The sequence below is a fragment of the Alosa pseudoharengus genome, unplaced genomic scaffold (genome assembly GCF_046254945.1).
Source record: "Alosa pseudoharengus isolate Yale_2024_CS ecotype anadromous, Long Island Sound unplaced genomic scaffold, YU_APseudo_1.1 YU_APseudo_1.1_scf_13, whole genome shotgun sequence".
NCBI classification, from domain to species: domain Eukaryota; kingdom Metazoa; phylum Chordata; class Actinopteri; order Clupeiformes; family Clupeidae; genus Alosa; species Alosa pseudoharengus.
The window spans coordinates 14,956,235-14,963,036 of NW_027468598.1; the positions used below are offsets into that span (position 1 = coordinate 14,956,235).

The window sequence follows — 6,802 nt, forward strand, 5'->3', positions numbered from 1 at the left end:
CTTCGCCTTTTTCACTCTCATCATCTGGCTGTTTTTAATTTCAGGATTGTTTTGTTTTGTTTGCACAGGTCAAAGACAGGCACACTTGTGACTTCTCTCTCTCTTTCTCTCTCGCTCTCTCCTATCTCTCTCTCTCTCCTATCTCTCTCTGTCTCTCTCTCTCTCGCTCTCTCCTCTCTCTCTCCTATCTCTCTCTCTCTCTCTCCTATCTCTTTCTCTCTCTCTCCTATCTCTATCTCTCTCTCCTATCTCTCTCTCTCTCCGTAAGACAGGCTCTCTTCACTCAGTGTGTCTCTAATGAAATGCAGAGCCTCCGACGGGACCAGAGACCTCTGCTGACACTGCTGATTTCACAGGACAAGAGGACGTCATTAGCATTTCTCCAGTGTGGACCAGCGCTTAATTCAGTCACTGAGCGAGAAGCCCGTAATGGCGGGTCTCATAAGCTTTCTGGTGTGCATGGGAAAAAAAAATGTGCTCATTGAAGTCTGATACTTGGCACCGTAATGAAGGTTTTTACAATGTCAGAGAAATTAACATTGATCTTTGTGTCTGTTGGATTTCTGTTTTACTGCTTGGCTCACTATGAATTTAATTGTCAGTAGTACCTCTATGGAAAATAATTTTAATTACAGCTGTAAAGATTTTTATTTGGACCTGTTATCAATGTTTCCAAGCTTTTATAATCACTTTAATTATTTAGTCTCCTGTATCATCTAAAGCACCCTGTCATCTATCATTCTTTAGAATTAGGGTGCGGTCTCACCACTGTTCAGTATTCAAATGGCCATGCCTGAACCCACTCTAAAAATTGACCGCCTTGACTCGGTTTTTGCATAAAGATTTAATTTTGAGGTTTAATTTTCTGAAAATATACATTGTAGAAGTATAATTATGATTCAACAGAAAATGACTGTTATCTATGACTGTACTTTACTTCCAATTCTAACTCAAGGAGTGTTGTCATCCAGGTGGGGAATTTATAGTAGGCCTAGAATGGAAAACTGTTTACCTTGGCTTTGTTGAATAAGGAGAGCTGGGTGCATGGGCGCAAATACCTAGAACCAGAAACATGGTGGTTTCCTCCTTCATAAGCAAATCTTGGACTTTGAAAATGACTACTCAAAAAACGGATGAATCTGAACAAAGGCAGTCTGATGCGAACACAGACTGTGATGCAAACCATCCCAGAGATGAGGGAGGCACTAGATATAAAATGCCCCAGCCTAATTATCCCTCCTGTTGTGTTCATGGTCATATTTAAGCGATTCACAATTCTTTTTTCTCAAAAATATTGTTAATTTATTCTGACTATCAGGGGGCTCTATTACTTTGGGACATAACAATTTGGGTGTTTTATTTAACTTTAGAGCACCCATGTGTATTCCTGGTCAAAAATGACCGGCCATTAGAAATGAATGGGTGAGAAAATGGTCATGTAAAATCCAAGCACATACCTATTGATCAGATGGACTGTATCTGTGCTTCTTATTCACACACACACACACAAACACACCCTCACTCCCCCTCTTTGCCTCTATGCCAGCCGCCACTGGAACCTTTCCCAAATGTATTTTCCCCTTTCTGACGTGCATGAACTCTGCAGGCCATAAATAGCAAATGGAAGTTCAAAACTTCTAATAATGGTAATATTCAATATTAAGGTTTTGCACCTACGTCATAATGTCATGTGACCGTTTGTTTACAACTACAGTGGTAGGCAAGAATGGTAGGCAAGGCACTGCAGAGCGCGCTGTAAAAATTATAAGATCCTGGAGGAACTTTTAGGGGTTCTTCAATTTGAAACTGTGGGGGAACCTCAAAAGGTTCTTTAAAGAAAGGTTCTTTGAAGAACCTTTTCAAAGGTTGCTTGAGGAACCTTTTGAAGTTCATTACAGAACCTTCATTATTATTAACCTTTATTATTATTATTATTATTAGAATGTATTAACCTTTATTGTTATTATTATTTTTATTATTAGAATGTGGGATAAATGTACATGAAACAACAGATGTATTTAATCAAGAATTTAATCAAAAGCGTCAAAGCATGTCAATGGCAAAATATTAGGAATACTGTACATGAAAGGATGGACAGATAGATACATAAATAAATATATAAATAAACAAATAATACACAGGCTACATAGATGAAGGCATGAATGACAACATCTATTAAACAATGCTATTAACAAGAACACAATTAACTTCCTAATCTAAATGAAATAGTCAATAAATGATTGATTGAACTATTGAGTATTTAATTTAGAGTATGAAATTTGACATCCGAAATACGGCAATGGGGATTTTTTCTTTTGTCTTAATATCACACATAGACTGTAAAAACAACAATGTCTTGTTCACGGCCTTTGGGTATTCCATATTGAAAATTAAATAAACAAATTACAAAGTGTAATGGTGGTGTCTTCCTCAAAGGGGTTGCCTCTCATGCATAGGGTAGGTGTGGGTGTCTTGGATATCTGAAAAGTACAGAATAACAGTATTTAGAATGGGGATTGGTGATATTCAAGCCCATTGGCAGGGGAAGTTTCTAACAGTGTCAAATGACTGGTACTCTTACCTTATCCACAACGTATGAGCCTGTCAGGATTGTCCCCAAACAGATATGGCCGCTCTGCTGCAAAGAGTCCTGAATTTGAACAATACTGGATAAGTCTTATAGCAGTAATAACATACTTGTAATTCCATACAGTTTTTTATAGCAGTAATGACATGAAGTGTAAATCAAACTTCTTAATACCTTTGTATTTGTAGGTTGTCTCCTCACAGGCCTGATTTAGTGCAGATTGGTACTTAGGTCAAGTACTTAGAAAAAAAAAATAAGTGTGGTTTCCCTCACATTGGATTGAGTTTTGTCCTGGAATCAAAGTAAACTGCAATAAGGATCACAGTGAAGTGTAATTCTGAAAGCTTCTCCTTGAGATACAGATGCATTTTGCTTTGTGAGGAAAAGGTGACTTGCCTGTGATGAATTTTGCCTTTTCCCATACTTTGCTCGATGGTATCCAATTTCAGGAAGGCTCAGTGGGATTCTTTCCTTCTTGAATTTGTTTTTAGCATTCCCAACCAACTATAATATGAAAGGTTATATAAACCAATTAGCCTAAAGAAAAATTCAAATGCAATGGCCTGGTTTATACAGGTGTTAAGCAACATACCAACAGAAGTGAAGAGTGTCATAGGCATATTATTTTAATAATCTACTTACATGCATATCCTGGTCCTGTGCGATCCCAGAGGAAAGGGTGCTTAGATACAGCAGCAGCACAAATGTCATGATACTGGATACCTTTGAAATTAAACATAGAGATGGAGTAGCCTATATTTTAAATGACTTAATGATTTAAATGACTGGTTGTTGTTTTGCGTGAATGCAAATGAAGAACAGTAAGTAAAGCTGTAGGCTACCTCATGCTACACACTTACCACATAAAGTAACACCCCCAATTATCACCACTTTGTTCAGAAATTCTAAAACAACGATGTTTTTTAACACTTCAAAATAGGGTTGGGCACCGAAACACGGTTCTAATATGGCACCGGTGCCGACACAAACGGTAGTAACTGCATCGAATAACAACGTGGATTTCGGTGCCTCATTTCGGTGCTTAAATAGCATTTTTTTTTTTTTTATACGAGGCATCACTGCATGTCATGCGCCATCTCTAACGTCTTGCTCTGATAGCAACACATCCAGATACAGTTAGCTAACATATGATAAACACTGGATGTATACCAGAGGGGTGCACCACATAGGCGAGTGGACAGTGTTTGACAGCTTGAGTGAGCCCACTTTAAAGCGACATGCAAGCTCCTGTCAAAATCTAGCAGTGGGCCTAACTACACACAAGCAAAAGGCTATGAAACAACATCAACAGTATACACAATATCCTCGCTAATGCGCTAACTGGCATTTATTTGAAATGTTATCAGCAAAGTTGTAAGGTGAAAACTTTATTTCACGGTGTGTTAAACAACATAATGGCATGATATTAATCTTTCATGTGCATGAGGCCCATATAGCATCACAATGAATATGAAGATCATGTTAAAAGTTAGCTGGCAAAAACATATGTAGGTTACATACCTGATGTCACTGAGCTGTCAAAGAGGCTACGAAACCATCTCCGTACGTTATCGCTAATTAAACTCAGCTAACTGGTGTTAGCGAAAAGCCATAGTTGCTGTTAAAATACTAGGCTAGCGCTGGGAATCTAAACACTTCAACACCGACATGTAGCCTAACATGTTCAAAACTACTGCGTGTTATGGTTTAAGACAAGACATTTCTTGAAGCATTTGGGAACACACTGAATTAACTGGAAAATAGAGTCCCTGTTAGATTAGCTTGTTTACAAATGCCGTTGTCCATGACCTGGCAGTTTTATGGCAAGCGGTTTTTACATACATTATGACCAGCCGCCTATACTGGGTAAACTTAAAAGCAGAGCTCACCATTGTGTGTGCATGCATGGCAAGCTGTTTTAACATTTAAATGTATTATTCGTAGGAGCAATGAGATATTGATAGTAAATTGAATATAACAGTTCAATTTCATGTTCAAATTTGTCTTATCAATAAAAAAAAAAGCAATTCATGCTTTAGACCATTTTAATTTAAAACATTTTAAAAACAAAGTACCGGTTCAGGCACCGTTTCGGCACCGGCACCGTTTTAAAAGTATTGATTTAGCACCGGTATTGGATAAAACCCAAACGATACCCAACCCTACTTCAAAATAACATTTACTAAATGAACCTTACATTTTTCAGTAGCCATAGGTGTGTAGATTTGAACAAAATCTGGTTTGGTTCTTAACGGGAGCATTTACTGCCTGAAATATCCGATTTTGTTTACCACGCTCGGAGTTACAGTGCTGGCCTGATGGGTCGCCTATTTACACCGTTTCAACGGCACATGGACGGTTAGACCGAGAATTCTCGTCGCGAAATTAAAATTCCACTGGAGCTCCAAGCGGTTGTGTATACGCAGCCTTACAACACTGTTTACAGCTCTTCGAGTCACGGTAAAATGTCATTTTTGGTACATAGCTAATTTAGATACAGATGGGTAGTTGCGTTTCTATAGAGCATCACAGTCCCGCCCACAGGAGTTTCCGGAAGTAAGAATTCAATGCAATTTCTCCATTGACAATTTGGGTATAAGCCATAAAAACTTAACTGCACATGGTAGACTCAAAACCAGCTACGGCTTTACTAAGCGATTGTGTATGCTCATATAGACGCCAAAAGTTCACGGGGCACTAACCTCGTTTTGAGATAAATGTATTTTATTCGCGATGTCTTGGATAAGTACTTCATTACCCACAATCCTGAACAATCCCACAGTGATGCCTCTGATTGGTGGAAAGGCCGTTCAGTCATAGTTTGAATCTTGAATCAGCGAAAAGTATTGACAAGATGGCGGAGTCTTTTACTGCCTATGGCGAAAATCTTAATGTGAATAAAAACGTTCTAGACGAACATTGGTACTTGTATCAACAAGGATTGTGGTTTATATATCACACGAACTTAGTCAGGGCCAATACACCATCAAATAGAACACTGTAAATGCTAGTTTGAACACTTAACCTTTCAGGTAGCCGATAGGCTAGCTAATCATTAGCCTTTCAGACATTAGAATGTCATTATAATGCTGCTAACATTAGCCTACATGCTGCAACACAGGTATGAAATATATTATGTTTTAGTGACCTTGTTGTTTCTATGAACATGAATTGTTGTTTATATGAAACATCAACTTAGACGAGGCATAAAAAGCCCTGTATATCCCCATTAAGAACTTAAACCTTTGAACTAGCTAGCTAGCTGATAGCAAAGCTGGATGCTACCACCGGGTAGACACTGCAGTAAAATGGTTAGCAAACCGTCCATGCCCCCGGCCCGTGAATATTTCGGTTTCAAGGACGAATTCAAGAGTGTCCAAAGGGGTGAAAACCACTTTAAATCGGGTCACATTATTGACTGTTGTGTGTCGAGGGTCAGCTTGTGGGTTTTGTATGGGACAGCATGAGGAACAAGACCTATCAAACCTACGAAGTTGTGTGGTGAGTTTTGCAGGGAGGTTGGTAATGCTAGTTAACATTAGCTAGGCTACTGTAGCCTTCATACTGTACGAGCTATATCAATCATTAACCTAGAAATACTTCTTCGTACATTTAATGAACATTTTGTGTAATAATTCAAGTTAATAAACTGAATATGGTGGTCCAAGAGCAGACCATGCACCGGTCCATGCATCAGGATGGCAGTCAGATACGAAGCACTGCACAATGTTGCTAACGTTAACCGCTTTCACACACACGATATAAAATACACAATGGTAAATATAACATTCAATACCAAAACACTATTATTTACACGATTACTCCTGAAATAACTGCTATTAACTATATAAAAATCATTGTTTGGAGGAGAGATTCGCTGCTGTCTGGTTGGAAATGAATGATTTCGCGCTGGTTCGTGCTGCTTATATATTTTTCAGTGAGGCCCGGTGGTTTATGGGATGAGTAGTTCCTTCGCTCGGAAATGAAAATATGTACAGTCTTGTACCTTTGACTTTTTTTGGACTTTCTATTCGTTTTTTCACTCGAAATGATATGTTGTATGCTTATGAGTTACGCCGTAGCTGATTAGCCTAAGACATGCTCTAAAACTCTTTAGATACAGATTTTTCCAAAACGTCAATGGGAGAAATGAATGGGAAATTTACTTCCGGAAACTAAGCTCTCTCGGAGGAGGGGCGGGACTGTGATGCTCTA

General features: G+C 38.6%; 2 long non-coding RNA genes across 2 annotated transcripts; both read right to left on the bottom strand.

Annotated features, from left to right (window-relative positions):
• Positions 1 to 2,406: 2,406 nt before the first annotated feature.
• On the bottom strand, positions 2,407 to 2,823 carry LOC143121134 (uncharacterized). The gene is made up of 3 exons (XR_012986417.1): positions 2,762 to 2,823; positions 2,582 to 2,650; positions 2,407 to 2,480 (listed from the first exon to the last, which is right to left on the bottom strand). It is a non-coding gene; the product is annotated as an uncharacterized LOC143121134 (long non-coding RNA).
• Positions 2,824 to 2,833: 10 nt separating this feature from the next.
• On the bottom strand, positions 2,834 to 3,440 carry LOC143121135 (uncharacterized). The gene is made up of 3 exons (XR_012986418.1): positions 3,230 to 3,440; positions 2,984 to 3,091; positions 2,834 to 2,878 (listed from the first exon to the last, which is right to left on the bottom strand). It is a non-coding gene; the product is annotated as an uncharacterized LOC143121135 (long non-coding RNA).
• Positions 3,441 to 6,802: the final 3,362 nt, after the last annotated feature.